The following is a 16,886-nucleotide window of genomic DNA, read 5'->3' as shown; positions in this document are numbered from 1 at the left end:
GAATTCCTTTTTTTTTAATATTTATTAATATTACAATTTAAGACCAAATTCCCCACAACAATTAAAAAAAAACATAAACCAATAGCATACTACAAACGCAGCTTATGCTAGTCTGTATAATATAAAGCACTATAGTTAAGGGTTTTAATGGTTCTTGGCGTAATGGTGATTGCATTATCCACGTCTCGTGACCCGCTAGAACCTACATCTTATCGACCTGAAGGTAAACTTTGCTGACCTTATAGCTTTAAACATCAAAAGGAACAGAATTAAATTGAGTAAACTTTACTAGTTAAGGAATCAGGAAAAAAATATGGATTTTAGTGCATTTGTTTATTTTTTTTTTTAATTAAACAATTCATACATATGTAATAAGCTAAGTATACGGTCTTTAGGCGGTTACCGTGTATTTTCCATTACTCTTCAAGTCTTCATCACTATACAATTCAGAAAATGAATATTAATGTTTCGAGATAAAAAAAATCGATTACCCGCCTGTATGTATGTAGCACAGAAATTGGCTTATAAATGAGCCAATCTTTTAAAAATGGACACGATGAGATTCGAAAATTTATTACACGAGTTCTTGTAAATTTGTGGATGAATCCATAAATTGTACATTGTGCGAAATCTCATCAGAATATCATCAAATTAGTTGATATTTCTACTAAAACGTACTATTTCGTCGTCATTATTGATCTAGCACATGCACAAGGCACAAGTGTGCGACTGCAATCGCAGCTGGTTGTGAGTTTGATCCCCTTCTAGGAAATAAACTATTTATTTAAATTTATATATTCATTTCTTCTCTGGTGTCGAGGCAAAGCGCTCCGTTGAGTCCTGTCACGCATCAGGAAATGCCTCCAGAATTCAGCGGATAATCGAGAACGGAATGTTTAAACACTAGGTTTTTCTAGGTTTCCATAATATAATACTCACAAATTTAAAAATCTATTTAAAAAAATTAAACAACAAATTACTACAAAACTACTTAACACAGCTAGGAGAGCGAATGCTAGATGGTTATCATTACTTATGTGAAATAATTTGTTGTATTGCAACGCTCGGAGCGGAAGACGCATAAATTCGACGAGCTAGTGGCTGGCTGACACCTGTGATTGCATTTACAATGCTAATTCACGGCACAATATCACGTCAACAACCGACGCACCTCTCGTTTCCAGAATGCGCCGTGTGAACACGCTAGCTATCACCGCACCCAAAAAACATGTAAAAACAACTATTATTTATTAATAGTTAATATATTTATGAGACCAGTCGTGGCGCAGAGGCAGTGTGGAAGTGTGAATGCGACAGGATGTAGGTTCGATTCCCACTCGAGCAAATGAAATATTTAATATTTACATTTCCTCGCTCTGGTAACGAGGCAAAGCGCGGTGTTGAGTTCTGCCACTTAACACGCAATGCCTTTGGAATTAGGCGGAAAGTGGGAAACCGAAATATCTTAATGGGAACGGAGTGTCTAAACACTAGGATCCCAGTTTCTCTGCTACCCTACTATGTGAATACAATATAGATATATAATATACAAATAAATATAGATATATAATTAAATATAAATTATTAAATATACCTAAAACAAGTGCACTTAGAACTTAAACATTTTAATAAAAACATAATCACGAAAGTGGTTCCATTAGTACTCTATATATATAACGTCGGATATAAGCGGCCACAATCCATTATCGAGTAGTTAATTGATAATTACTTTCTTCCATTACCGTACAAAAAAACGCAGTGATTAACTCCGAATCGCTTTAACGAGCACAATGGGTCGGCGTTCAATTAAAAACCCTTGTCGAATGTCGACGGCTCCACGAAACGGATTCGAAGCTGACTCAATCTCGTATACATGGAATAAGGAATTACTCGCGTGCGGAAACTTTTTAATTAAATACTCACTCGATTTGTAATTAAGAAGTGATTCGATTGAACACAATAGAGTTCCATGAACGACTGCAAAATAAATTAAACTTTTCAATTTTAAATAATGCTATTAAGTTTTTGTTAATTATTATATTATATTGTACGAGGCCAGTCGCTGCGCAGAGAAGCCAGTCGTGGCGCAGGGCCATAAGGTGTAAACACGGCAGGTTGTGGGTTCAATTCCCACTTGAAGAAATTAAATATTTAGTATTTTTAATTTCCTGGCTCTGGTAACAAAGTAAAACGCAGGTTGAGTACCGTGACTTAACACGCAATGTCTCGAGAATTCGGCGGAAAGTGTTGTCTTTACAAGTTCCCAGGTTCCCCCTGCCTGGGTAGGGAGGGATGCTATATTCGGGATACAGCATGAAGCTAGATAAAATATAATATTTTTATTAATTGCATACTAAGTTTTCTGTTACATTATGAATAATCGTGCCTTCTTAATCATATAAAACTTATTGCAGTAAATATCAAGATAAATACTCTAGAACTTTTAGTTACTAGTAGGTAATGTAATATAAATAATATTACGTAATATGTTATTAATGATATACTTATATCATTACTTACATTTATTACCAACCTTAAAACCCATACGGATAGATAAAACTTTTAATGAACTAAGTTCAAAAAAAGGTTTAATGTTCAATAAAAATTTGCTAAAGCAGTTCAATATATGTCTTAGTTATCTCTAAGTGATTCCCAAATGGTCCCACTGTAATCTCCTAGACATTTAATTTCGCCGTTTTAAATGAATCGCTGAGCTCATATCCCATCCCGAAATCCTCGCCACGATTGGCTCGTTCCGCCGTTCGTATAAATTCTGAAGGAAAATCATCTGCAGAATTCCAATAGCAGAGTGCTGATGTCCAAATTTGTGATATATCGATGCGAGGGTCGGCGTGCCTGTTTATGAGATATTTCATAACGCGAATTCGAGTAATTCTATATGTACCGAAATCGATACTAAGCAGGTCCGGGCTCTGGTTTAAAATGCAACACAAAAAGTGTAAGTTCAGAAAAAAATAACAATATACCAATTATAATGCAATTTGAGTATATATAAATTTATATAGAAGCGCTTTAAACTAAAACCATATTCTTTCTATATTAAAAGTTATATTAAAAAATCATATGTCCATAAAATTACAATTAGCTTTATATAATGTTACTTCTACGGTTCTCAAAACTTAAATAGCCCATCAGAAAAAAATATTAACATAAAAAAATATATTTTATTTTTTTTAAAACCTCCTACTAGTAATTATACTCCGTTGTCAGCTTTCTGACTTTTCAGTGAGTGGCAGAACTATAGGCTGCGTTCTGCTTGGTTACCGCTGCGCCTCGACGGCCTATTAAATATATTTAATAACAATTACTAGATTGAGGCAAGCAGTTAATTGCACTGACATTGTTTCAAAAGCGGTAATGAATATTACTCGTTTAATTACAGGTATATTTCATGAAATAAATGATAAATACAATCTATTAAAGCGAGTTACGCACGTTACTGTGCTGTAAAAACAAAATTACTTAGCTTATATCTGTGCTTTTTACGTCTTTAAAGATAAAAACAAGCACTAGATATCAATCATTCTATTTCTAAAGAGTAAGCTTAAGACAGAATTCTTGTTACATACGTAGTCTCTAAAAATTACAAACAAAATATTCTAAGTCTCATCGAAAATATAGACTGTTTATATTTTTAAGCCTTTAAGCAAATAGATGAGCTGGAAATGAGAAGCGCTCCTCCAGGCGTGCAGGCGTACAGGCGGCCCGCGAACTAGAGCTCACTTGCTCCATAAACAGGCTTCCGTATTTTTCAATCAGAGAGCTGTCAAAGCGTTCTGACACCCTCATCCTATTGGCTCGCACTCGCCGAGCACCGAAATTGGTTTTCTACATTCAATCCATACAAAGTTTAATGTTATTCGTTTGCGATATCACCGGGATGCCGCCGATGTTTACCGACGCGCCAAATCATATTGGGTTTGCAAACTTTTGTTTGCGGACTTTATTTCATTCCAGTGTTAGTTCAGGCCGAGGGAATATAATTTTAGATATACTCGGAGCTCGGCCGAAAATAAGACCTCCATATTTATTGAAAATGTACAATTTAGGAACACACCTAATTTATACATATATTATATCGTAGAAGTGTAGGGGTAGCCACTCGAGGAAATAAAATATTTATTTAAATGTATAATTTGATTTCTTCGCTCTAGTGTCAAGGCACAGCGCGCCGTTGAGTTCCGCTATTCAACACACCAGATTTCGGCGGAAGGTGGGGAGCGGAGTATCTTAACACTAGGATCCTTCTACCTACCCTGCTGCGTCAGGGATACAGCGTGAAGCTGTGTACCCACATACGCAAATAGAGTAATCTATACGTGTGAGTTACAAATTAACCATCCCGGATATCAGAGAAATCAGAACATTGAAGCGTGGCGGCAGCGTCACAGCAGAAGGCTACATTGTGGCCACGAGCGTTTATAAATTGAAGGGCTGCTACCTGCGGCTTAATACACCGCTGTTTCCGATTCATTTCCGGGCGGTGCGCGCTGTGCCGGATATTGCTTTTAAGGTTGCGCCGCGCACCGTGCTGAGGAAAACTCGCGTCGAGATATCTATAATGTACGCACGCTTTTAGTCAAGCTCGCCATTGTATCTCCAAAACTTTGTAAAATATGCTATTAATAATCATTACGTAGATATGACAGTACTAAAAATTGATTTTTATTATTATTCATCAGAAATACAAACAGATAATAAATCTAAAGGAATATAAAATTAAAGCATATAAAATTATGTATATGAAATTCATTTACATTATAACGACCGACAACACCGTACAATAGGATTACAAATTATCAATTAAAAACACATAATAAAATATAGTATTAAAAAGAAATTGTATTTAAAAAAGACTATAAATTAATTACATAAATAAAACATTTAATTAGCATATACTGTGAATTAATGTATAAAAACAGCAAAAGTATATTTAATTTTTTTCTTATATTTCTCCCATGCGTAACTATGGAGGCAAAAATGTTATATTCATTTGCAAAGAAGCATGCAGATTCAATTAAAGAGAACTGAAACATAATGTAATTAAACATATTAATATTGATGATAATATTTTTTTGATATATTGTTCAAAAAATAATAAAAAAGCACTATAATTCTATAGCGCTTTTATGATTCAGTGTAGAAAATCGTGTTTTTTATAGTGCTCGAATAAATTGTATGAGCCTAAGCCTAGTGGTTTACTAGTAACCTCTGAAGATTTCTAATATTCATGTCCTGGCTTCATCATCATTCCAACGAGGTGGAGGAGTGTATAACTGGTGGTTTAATTTAGATTTTCAGATTTTATTAGTTGTTACAGCTCGACCTAATAAACGCATTTTAATAAGTAAGACAAAATATGTCTTTTTCAGATCTATCAACGATGACAGATGGTTTAATTAAATTAAAATAAATTTTGACATTTTCATTTATTTATTTATTTTGTTATTATAAAGAACCTAAATTTTTACGTGTTAGAACATTTTAGGTGTAAGCATATTTTAGCCTTTTTTTAAAATTTTGTTGATATCACATAAATCCACATAAATAAAGCTAATATAAAAAAAAAAACAATGTAACACAAAAAATATGCACTAAAGTGGATTATAATAAGTTAGTGCGATATTACGGTTAGGGTAAGTCTCCCTTCCAACAAAATAAACCCGTGCGAGATCCCTTTTAATACGATAATGTGCCTCTATCTTTCGTCTGCAGTCACACACGACCCTCGTGTGCTAATTGAATTTAAGGAATAAAATCCAATCGGGCCGATTCTTTATTATTCAAGATCCAATTTGGATAAGGCCTGATCGGTCCGCGGGGGGCGGACCGGGGGGCAGTCGAGAATAAAATTGCTTTTGTCACTCAAAACATAAGACTACCTTTAACTTTCGCAAGAATGTATTATATTTCGGTATATTATAATAGTAATTGAAAATCTTCAATTACTATTATATACCGAAATTAATATAATACCTTATTAGGTGGATCTCTATACGAATGTCTTTAGGTATAGGTAGGTACTTATCAAATACCTAATTAAAAAACAATAAGTAAATAGAAAATTTTTTTTCATAATTAAATGTGTTATATGATAGCGGTTGTGCATTCGTATTAAGCTTGTGTATTAGAAACACTTTAGTATAGATGAAATTAGTAACAAATGAAAATTTTACATAATTAAAATTCATTCAACATAAAAAGACTTTTATTATTTCATTTTCATTTTTCATTGAGCTTATATTCTCTACATGAAATAAAAAAATGTCTTCAATAATAAAATGCTTCATGCTGTATGCTGCACGTAGCAAGGTAGGAAGAGGGAACCTGGGAACATAGTCATAAGATACTTCCGTTGCACACTTTCCGCCGAATTCATGAGGCATTGCGTATTAAGTGGCGGAACCCAACGCCGCTATTACTTAGTTATAAATATTAATATTTGACATGTATATAAGCATATTAAAATATGTAATGACATTATAGCTAATAAAAAAATATTTAAATATGTAGTACGAAACATTTCGCCCATCCCATATTGCTAGCCACCTATAGATTGTTATCGGGCAAGACAGATTGTCCGCGCCGCTTTGGCGGGAATCTGCAAAGAAATGTAATACTCGAGAATGAATTGAATTTTAAAAGCTACTATAGAATTTTATATTTAATATTTATCCTAACTTGTTCCCAGGTGACCATGTTTCTTTTATTAATTTGATTTATTTCACATTTGAAAGAAAATTAGGTAATTTAACACTTATTTGCGTTAACATAATTCTAATTATGATGGAATATTTTGATCTCTCTTTATTTTTCTCTATTAGATCTCTCTCTGTATTATTTGCCACGATATATGATATACGACAACTACTATATTACACACACAGTATGTTATATTATTTTAACATCGAGCTACTATAATTGATCTTGAGAGTAGCAGGAAGGGAGAGCGTCAGTAAGCAACCGCTCATGACCTATCCTAACTGCTGCTCTTTTAAGACATCAGGCCTAATGTATAGTGGTGGTTGTTCATCAGATTATAAAAAACGACAAAATATTTGAAAATAATAGTAAATTCTTTTTTTTTTAATATGTTTCTAATAAAATGAGTATTTTATATTAAGTAAACACATATTATTATATATTTACAATACTTATAATATTTGTAAACAAGTAATTATGTAAGTCACCTCATTTAAATAACTATTACGAGGAACATAAACAGTAACTTGATGTTTATTTAAGGCCAATAAAGGTCAATGAAGCAGCTAGCGCTGTGTTATAAGACAATAAAACTTAATGGGTTTGATATTTAAATGCGAAACCCACTTTATGTAGATATACAATATATTTAATTTATTTATTTATTTTATAATCACTACATTAACTTTAAATGTATGTTTTTATTGTGTGTTAATAATTAAACTAAGTATACCATTGACTTTGAAAAGAGCAACTGTTGAGTTTCTTGCCGGCTCTTCTCAGCAGAACTGCCTTCCGAACCGGTGCGGTGGTAGGTTTTTTCTATACGTTCATTCGACGATTCAAAAGTGCTTGTAATAGTCATTTGAATAAAGAATATTTTATACTTTATATATTATTTATTATTGTTTTATAATAAAATAATATATTAGTCGATAAATATCTTTTTTTAAAAGTACATTACTAATATTTATAATTTAAAAACAGATAAGTGGGATCCACAAACGATCATTGATGGTGCGGAAATTAAATAGCCGCTCATATCCGGCCTGTGAATTGTGCCGACTGCCGACACGTCGCTCTCGATTGAAGCGATGCGGGATCGAAGCGCCGTGTTCGCAGTCCATTCCGACTCTACAAATTGTTATCCCCACTTCAGCTCGTACTTCATGTTCTATGGAGCGAAAATATTGTGTTTTATTCTTTAAAATGTTTGATCCCATACAATACACGGTGAATCTTCATAGCTTTTCGTTGTCTGTTTGCCTGGCTTTGCGAATTTTCATTTTGTCTCTTCGTAATAACATTGTAGTTTTTGTTACTTAAGGTTATATTATATTGGTTTCTGTGTTAGATATACATTTGACATGTCGGTTAACTAAGCTTATATTTTTGATGTTATATTACAGATAAAAAAACAATACAAATTTATAATTGTAAACTTAACTTCCCGTTGACCTAATTTCTTGAGATTTATACTGAAGTCTCGGTGGTCGAGTCTTCGTTTTAGTCCAACTTGCACTTCACCGTTTTTTAGTATAAATAACAAACATGCTGTCAATAATTTAACTATAGTAATACAATATAAGTAATTCTTCAGGCTCTCACAAAAGTTCACGCTCAAAGTGGTTTAAATTTAAGCATTCATTAATTACCTATATTAAGATAATTTATTTCCATCAATGTAAGGAAACACAAAATGTATTTTTTAAAATGTATTTTACAAAGTTATATAACAAATTTCATATCAGAAAACAGGAAGCTTTTGTAGAATGATGACAATGAGAAAATATTTTAGTGAAAGGGGCTCCCGCCAGTGCTTGTGAGCCAATTAGAAGTGTTAGGGTGGCAGCGAGAGCCGGTCCGCGCCGCGCCGACGACGGCCCTCCGCGTCCAATTAAACTCACACCCGACGACACATACTGCTAGAGCCCCGGACCAAGTGCCTGCGTAATTGTGTAACTCACTACCAAACAAATCTCGACGTTTTTATAACATAGATAACATAGGTAACAATAGAATTATGTCAGATAGAGAACACCACAAGAACGGCCCCCATTCTATATAACCATCGTTAATTAAATTCACACAGTTCTCTCGCTGGTAGCGATTAGAAGTTTTCAGCAGTATTACCACTGGATAAGGGCCAGTTTGTTCCGAAATGGCGTTTGATCCAAAACGTGGATGCTTGTTTAATTACAACAATAGTGCCCCTAATGAGAGTTTGCGTTAATAAGCGCAACAGAATGTAATCAACATGCCTCGTCGCTCTAATGAACCCAGTTCCTGGCAAAAACAAGCGACGTCGACATTTTACTGGAGATTAATTAGGCGTTCTGCCTATACAGGGACTTGCCACTGGCCGCAACGGAAGCCCTCTGTTTCTAGCTTGTAGCTGATTAACATGTTCCTTAGGCGTTGTATTCTGATAACTCTCTTAATTAACTCTATGAAAAAACAGTTCCCGTTACTTTTGTATAATTTTATATTTTTCATTAAAAAATATAATTTGCGAAGATAAGCATAACAAAGGCAGGCTCTCTTGGCACCGCTTTTAAGTAACTTCCAATGACGACAAAGTATACAAACCTGTAAACGTCGTTAACTTAAATAAGCACGTTTGATTACGCCGTAGCTGCTACCCCATTAAAACTTAACGAGGGGCAACCCCGGGGAAAATAACTAACCCAATTTCCCTTTGCCGGGAAATCATTAAAAGTCTTAAAAGGGTCTTTTCATATATTTTTTAGCCTGGAGCGTACGTGCAAATAAACACATTTTTACATACTCGAACAAACAATTCTCTTAACGAGACGGGAGCGTAACAAGCGCGCGCACGCGGTGTCCGGTCCAGGAGGTGGTGGCCGCCACTCGCTCCCGCGCACGCGCACGCGCTAATTGGGGGTATACCTAATGTGACCATTTTTCGGTCGTCTCAAAACGGGATACTGGAAGGTGGCTTTCGTTCGTCAAAATAGTTCAATACCACTGCTTATTGAAAACGTACTGCGATAATCACAGAAAAACTGTTTCGACCGACCAAACTTACATGCCATTCGGCATTCTAACAAAACGGGACATTTACTACGTCCCGGTATCATGTTTCGGGACACCGGGACACACAAGGAAAAAAATGGGACAGTCCCATTAAAAACAGGACGTCTGGTCACGTTAGGTATATCGTACACTCCTGGATTATATGTCTCGTTACTCGCGCCTACCTATCCCATCTCACTGACACTGCCGCGCCGCTGATTTATCACAACCTATACATTTAAATTGACAACTAACCCTTTCCCGGATTTGACAGCTGAACTAAAGTACCTACCTGTTCGTTAACATTGTCACTTAACATTTTTAATACCACATGTGTTCCATCAGGTATATACATATAACATGTTTCATATTAGTTTTTTTTTTATATAAATTAAATAAACATCATTTCATATTCACCCGCTGGACTACAAAGATTGTTGTGGCTTGGTGGTTGGTCCTGCCAAAAATTATTGTTATATTTTATTAATTACACTAAAATGTTATAATAACCCTGAGTAGAATGAAACTATTGAATTGTCATTCCACCGAGTGGGAATCGAAGCCACAACTGACGTGTTTACAATCGCACACGTATGCCTGTACGCCGTCTGCTACCGCAATAAGGCAAAACGCGGCGTTGGGTTCCGCCACTCAACACGCAATGCCTCAAAAATTCGATTGAAAATGGGAAACGGAATCTCAACACTAGGTAGGACCCCTCTGCCTACCCTGCTATATGCGATGAACAGCGTGAAACAAAAAGAAATGTCTTTCTTTGTTAGATAAAGTTTTTAAAGCTGTTGATACAGTTGAAATATATAGGAATTATACTTCCAATAGTTATATATAATTTTCTTTAATTATTTAATTATATGAAATTAATTGAAACCACAAATAGAAAACTATGCAATCACTTGGAAACGTTCCCAAACAATAAAAAAAATCCCATCATACTTTTTCCACAAATAAAAACAAACAATAAACTAATTAAAATACGGCCTAATTAAAAATAATTATAATTAGCGACAGTTTCAAGCTTCTTAATTAATTATTAGATTTTCCAATTAGTTCTGTAGCGTTCGCTCTTTAATTAATTAATGGATGTGTACAATATTAGTGTTGGTTACAATCTGATCCGAGACTCGGTAATTACCGACGCTACAAAACACATCGAATTTCGCGTAATTGCTGAGAATATTACTGAACTAAATTGTTCTCGACTTAATTAATTAAGCTTTTGTTTCAAACTAACAGCAAAGTGTAGAGTTGGCAATTCTAAATTGGATCTTGTAATTACCTTACCCTCTTGTGCAGAAACTGTCTACTTTCAATTATAGACGAAGCTTACTTAATGGAATCAATTATAATTGCGACACAATACGGAACCTAATTAAATCACATTTGTATAGATGGCGGTTCAAAACGTGTTTATATTGAAAATTCGTAAGCTTTTAATATTAAGTAAACGCCACACGTTCGACTACTTTCGCCAGGACATTCCACGTTCGAGATCCGGATACATCATATGTTGATAAATGATATAGTCAGGCATCATTTTTCTTAATATTAAAGCCAAATACTTTCATTGTTCGAAAAAAATAATGAATTAACAATATATTTTAAACAATAAACTATTTGTCGTTTAATTAAACTATTCTAATCAACCATTTCATTAATTAGAGCATATTAAATTATTATGTTATTAAAAACAATACAATACAACTACACTAATTAATAGTGATTACATCACTATTTAATGACGAAAAAAAAACAAACAGGACGGCTCCATCTAATTACTTACAGACTTATTAGTGAGATAAAATGTTCTACTTATTATATTACTGCGATAAAACTGTTATCGTTATAAATTATAAGTACATCATTAATTTTATGATAAGTGGTATTTTAATTAAAAGCGTGGATAAGTATTGTCACTTTGTCATATGAAATACGAAACATGTTATTATTTTATAGTATCGATCGGTGGATGTAATAACGAAGTAAAAGCATTAAAGCTGCTTATCTCTAATGGTTTTGTCCTGCTGCAGAGTATAAATAGGTTGAATTTTAAGTGATTTCAGCTGCTCTCGAGTGGGGGGGGCAGAGTGGGAGGCTAAGAACAAAGTTTAATTAAGACACAACAATTAAAATAACAAGCGACGGGCGTGGCGGGTCATTATGCGGAGCCATGAGAGCGCATACAACGTTCCTAATCCACTACAGTGTTGCTTTTTCGTTTTTTTCGCTTGTAAGCGTGTGACAAAGTAATGGTGTCGTCATAATATTTACCAAGGAGTTTAGATAAAATATTTACTGGAATAATGCTTTAGCAATATACATTAAGTTATCATATATATAGAGGTTTATAAGACTAATTTATGTGTAGTGATTTATGTGTAGTGTAGACTTAATAGAATTTTTTAAAAAAAAAAAAGCATTTCTGGAAACTGTTAATTTTAATATTATAATTACTTACTTGTAACATAATTGTAGCGTATATTAAATAGTCTATACATACTCGTATAATAAAACTGTAACTCCCTGTATCCGTAATTTTGGGGCAAAACAATGATTTATATTTTTTTTTTACTGTTTCTCTGTGCGTTTGTTTAGGCTAATCTCAGAAATGGCTTAGCCGATTTAAATGCAGTTTTCACTATTTTATTTTGTCAAGATTCCATAACATTTAGTGTTTATTTTATTTTAATCGGTTCTTAAATATAAAAAATATGTCACTATCAAGAACTGCATGCAACAATAATGCTACAAAATGGATGTTTTAATGAATTGGCTGAACATTTTGCTGTCAATTATGTACGTACCTACATATATAATATTTAAAAGAACATATACACACACATATATACGCAATTATTATCTGTATTTGGTAGTTACAGCCATTATTGTGTTTATTTTTATTTAACATGTCAGCTGTTGCAATTTTACTACTACTACACACGTTACACACATATATGTATAGGTACGTACTTATTTAAGGAGCTATTTCTAACGAAATGCAATGAAAATTATAATGAAATTTGTTGAAAACCAAAAAAACTGTTATTTTCTTACATTGCCATAATTGAAAATATTAAAGAGACTTTTTTGAGGTTGAGCTTTTTTTGTAGTAGCTTTAAAAAAACAGTCCACAAATATGATACAAACAAACCAGATATTAAATTAATTATATTTCTAACTATCTCTTGAAACACAAATATATATCGTTTTAAATGACATGTTGTGATTTCGTTATTCAATTCGACATATTATTAAAATATTTATATTTAACTATATTTTAATTTATATTTTCTTGTAATAGGATTGTTCATTTCATTGAATTATATTTTTACGAAAGTTGTACAAATACACAATAAATTCTACAACATAATTATATTTTTAATATGAAAAAAAAAAAAACAAAACAAAAGACTATGGCATACCTGTAGGGTTCTTGGTTTTTCACTGAAGCACTCTCAATGAAACTTAATTCCCAATATGTCCTTTTAAATCACAACAAAAAAACAATATCACAGTTACAATTTAGACACTTAACCGAAAATTGCTTGTCCACTTCAACTGTCACTTTGAAAAGGATTTACGACCTAACGAATGAAAAAGGCTCAACAAAATTTACTTGCTCGAGTGCGGTAATAATTTACAAATAATGTCGCGTCGGTCTATTAAAATAGTTTACAACAGTTTAAGAAAACATTGGAATGTTGTTAATGAGTGAGCTCGAGTAAAGTTTGCGGCGCGTAGCGACGAACGAGACGTACACACTCAGTGGAAGTTCGCGACGAAGTGAGCCGAACGCGAGTAAAACCCGAAAGCCAGTCGCCGAGCGTTGGTGTTGGATCGGCTCTGTGCCGAGGGCGGGCGCCGGTGCACGGGGTAGAAAGGAACAACACTCTAATATAATGATGGGGTCGGAACACTTTAATGCTTTAATTTGAAACGTACACTAACAACAGCTTTTAAGCCTTTACACAATCATTTTAAATGGGATTTTTAACGCCTTCATATTAATCAATGCTTTTGCTATTATTGAACATTATATACTAGAAAATAACATATTTATTCAATTAGCAAGATGAATTCGTTATACTATTAACATATTATTATAACATTTTTATCTAAAACTAATAACATTATACACTCCCAGTGAATATCAACCTAAATTCGATTCCACCCCTTCCTCCACACCCTTTTCCGTAGAAAACCAATCTTCTTTACATTCCCTCGTCGACAAATTTATGCTCGTCCATACGTCCCCCTGATAGGTGGCTGTTTGTGAGAAATAGAAGCGATAGCTGGCCGAAGTAGCGGACAGTATACATTATTAAGCAACCGGTGGTGTGTGGAAGCCGCAAAGAAACGGCAAGTGAGCGTACGGTGTCCATAGTCCATACACCGTCTCTGAGAATTTAATTTCCCCGGGTGGGCCGCCCTTGCCGCCATTGTCCGCTCAGTATTTCATTACGGCTCGAGCTTTTCTATTAATAAATCACTCTTCGCCTGCGCCGTTTAATTACGTCCCGGATCCGGCCAACGTCTGATTACACTTTCATCGAACATCTAATTGGGAGTGCAGTCGGGGCGGGAGGGAACGTGTGTATTCTTTGTTCACGAGATATTACTCTCGGCCGATATTACGTATCTCGATCGTGCTGTAATATAACAGCAGATAAAGAGTGTTGTATATATTAAAAAATATTTTTATCATGAAGCAAAAAATATATTAAAATATGAACGTATGAATTATAAAATTTATGTCTGTCTGTACTCGCTAATCTCCAGAACTACTAGATGGATATGAATAAAATTTTGCTACAAAGCTATAAATAGAGAAAAAAGTATAAAACAATGCTCAAGACCTTACATGTGTGAAATTAAAAAAATAGCCCTAATATGGAAAGGCTAATAGTAAACAAAAATGCCATTTATTGATATTGCTCTGTCATTTATTTCTTTATCACAAGCAATTGTTAAAAAAGAACATTTCTCAACATTTTTTACTCAACATAAAACTATATATGGACAGTATCGCCAAAACAGGCAACTCGATACCTAATCGTTATACCATTTACAGCAACACGAGGTAATTAGTGTATCGAAAGCTATGGTAAATACAATGTAGCTAGCTACTCAAGATGTTTTTTAATTTCCTGGACCGGACGGGGCGCCTTGGAGCGGCCGCGGCTCCGGCCCACAGGCCCGCCCGCCCGTTTAACTTATTGCCACAGTTAACGAGAATACGCCGCTGTGTGCCGGCGAAATTGAAGGATTTACTTCGCGTCCCTCCTTTATTAAACGTATTGCACACAGGTTCCCTCCTTGTGTGTGTGTGTGTGTGTGTGTGCCACACTACCGGCTACACGCAGTATGCCGAAATTACATTTCACATGAGTCGTAATAACAAGGGCGGGCGTAAATCACGGCCATTATTAGTTTTACTTGTTACGTTTGGTATTAATCATTAATGTACAATACACTAAGCTCACTACCTTGCTTAAAAGTCTCTAGTTACACATATTCGTGACCAAAATAATATAAATTGGTAGTTTTTCAAAGATTGATTGCATCGAAAGCGAATTTTAAAAAACCAGCTGGTTAGGGCGCAAGACGTAACATGATCGGACTTCCCGAAGCTAAGCGTATCGTTTAAAGTTTCGTAATATACGCGCTCAGAGGCGAGTCCGTCCTTTATTAAAAACTATTCTCACATTTTTAATTAAAACTTGTGTTCTCCACTAAAACTTTATTTAAGCAATAAAGGCGGCGCAATTAGCGGCGCTGTCCCCGCCGGCGACTTTACCTACTTTTTCTCTGCTTTAATGAGTGTTTTTTAATAAAGCCAGAGACTGCTGCAAGTTTATTAATTTAGCTTAACTCGTGTCACGGCACCGGTTCAGTATTTCTGCTTTAGGTCACATGCTATAACTATATATTTTAATTTTCAAAACAACCTGCGATTCCTTCTAATTCTCATCCTTTTAATAAGAATAAGAATAAGTATTAAACATAGAAACATTGTCGTTTTAAGGGTTACGCACTTCAAAAAGAAAAAAGAGAATTATTAGAGAATCACTTTGTTGTCCGTCTATCCGTCTGTGAAGGCCATTTGTCTCATGATCGTGTGGAGACAGAAAATTGAAACTAATATCAAATATTCTAGTCTACGGCCCCAAAAAAAAATATACAAAACAAGTGCAAAAAGTACGGTACCCTCGGTACGCGAGTTCGACTCGCGGTTGATCGGATTTTAAATATATTACAATCGTTTACTCCAATATTTTTTTAATATATACGCAATCTATATCTATATTTATTATTAAAGTACACGATTTAAAATTATGAGGTTCTAAATAACATTAATAACAATTATTATAAGTAGTTCCAATTTACGAGAAGTCGTCGTTATCTTATACTTACTTAAACTTGCGTGCATTTGCATCACCGGTATCTTAATATGCAAGCATTAAAAGCAAAACCAGTCCAGTGACATATCATGGAAATATAAATAGAATAACACAAACAACAATTTAATAGCCCTACATAGAAAATTTAATTAAACGTAGAACTTATTTTAATTAGTTTTCATGTTTTGAAAGTAAAAATTATTCGCTTAATTAGCAATTAGCAAAATTGTTTACAGATAGTTTTTTGCAGCTTTACACTGTACCCCGTAAATAGCATGGTAAGCGGAGGGATAAACATAGTGTTAAAATACTCTGTCCCCAACTTTCCGCCGTATTTTCGGGGTATTACGTGTTGAATGGCGAAACTCAACGTCGTGCTTAACTTGTTGGCGAAAGCGACGAAATAAAAACATTAAAAAACAACAATTCATGTCCCCAAATGAGAATCGAACCCACGCTACAGTCACACGGCCAAATAGATAGGTAGATATAGGCAAACGTTTCAAGTCCAAAGTAAGTATCATTGTCGAGCAGAACTAAAAGCTCGAATGACGTGTGCTGCAGCCCCCGCCCGCTAAGTGTTCCGGCCATAATTACATTCCCGTGTCTAACAAATGGAGAATCGGTGTTGATTTGTGTTTAGAGTCCGTGATCCGCGCCCGGCCGCGTCCCCGAACCCGCACTTTGTAGATCGATATTCGATGTACG

General features: G+C 34.5%; 1 protein-coding gene across 1 annotated transcript in view; it reads right to left on the bottom strand.

Annotated features, from left to right (window-relative positions):
- LOC146530014 (LIM domain only protein 3-like) overlaps window positions 1–13,611 on the bottom strand; it is a 33,429-nt gene extending 19,818 nt beyond the window's left edge. Inside the window, exon 1 of the mRNA XM_085200476.1 lies at window positions 13,200–13,611. The gene's annotated coding sequence lies outside the window, so the exon portion shown is untranslated. The remainder of the gene's footprint in view (window positions 1–13,199) is intronic.
- Between the last annotated feature and the right edge of the window lie 3,275 nt (window positions 13,612–16,886).

The sequence above is a fragment of the Heliconius melpomene genome, chromosome 17 (genome assembly GCF_056956725.1).
Source record: "Heliconius melpomene rosina isolate 202511_hmr_F chromosome 17, ASM5695672v1, whole genome shotgun sequence".
NCBI lineage: Eukaryota > Metazoa > Arthropoda > Insecta > Lepidoptera > Nymphalidae > Heliconius > Heliconius melpomene.
Note: the sequence above shows the minus strand (reverse complement) of the source record. Positions and strands in the feature narration are given on the sequence as shown.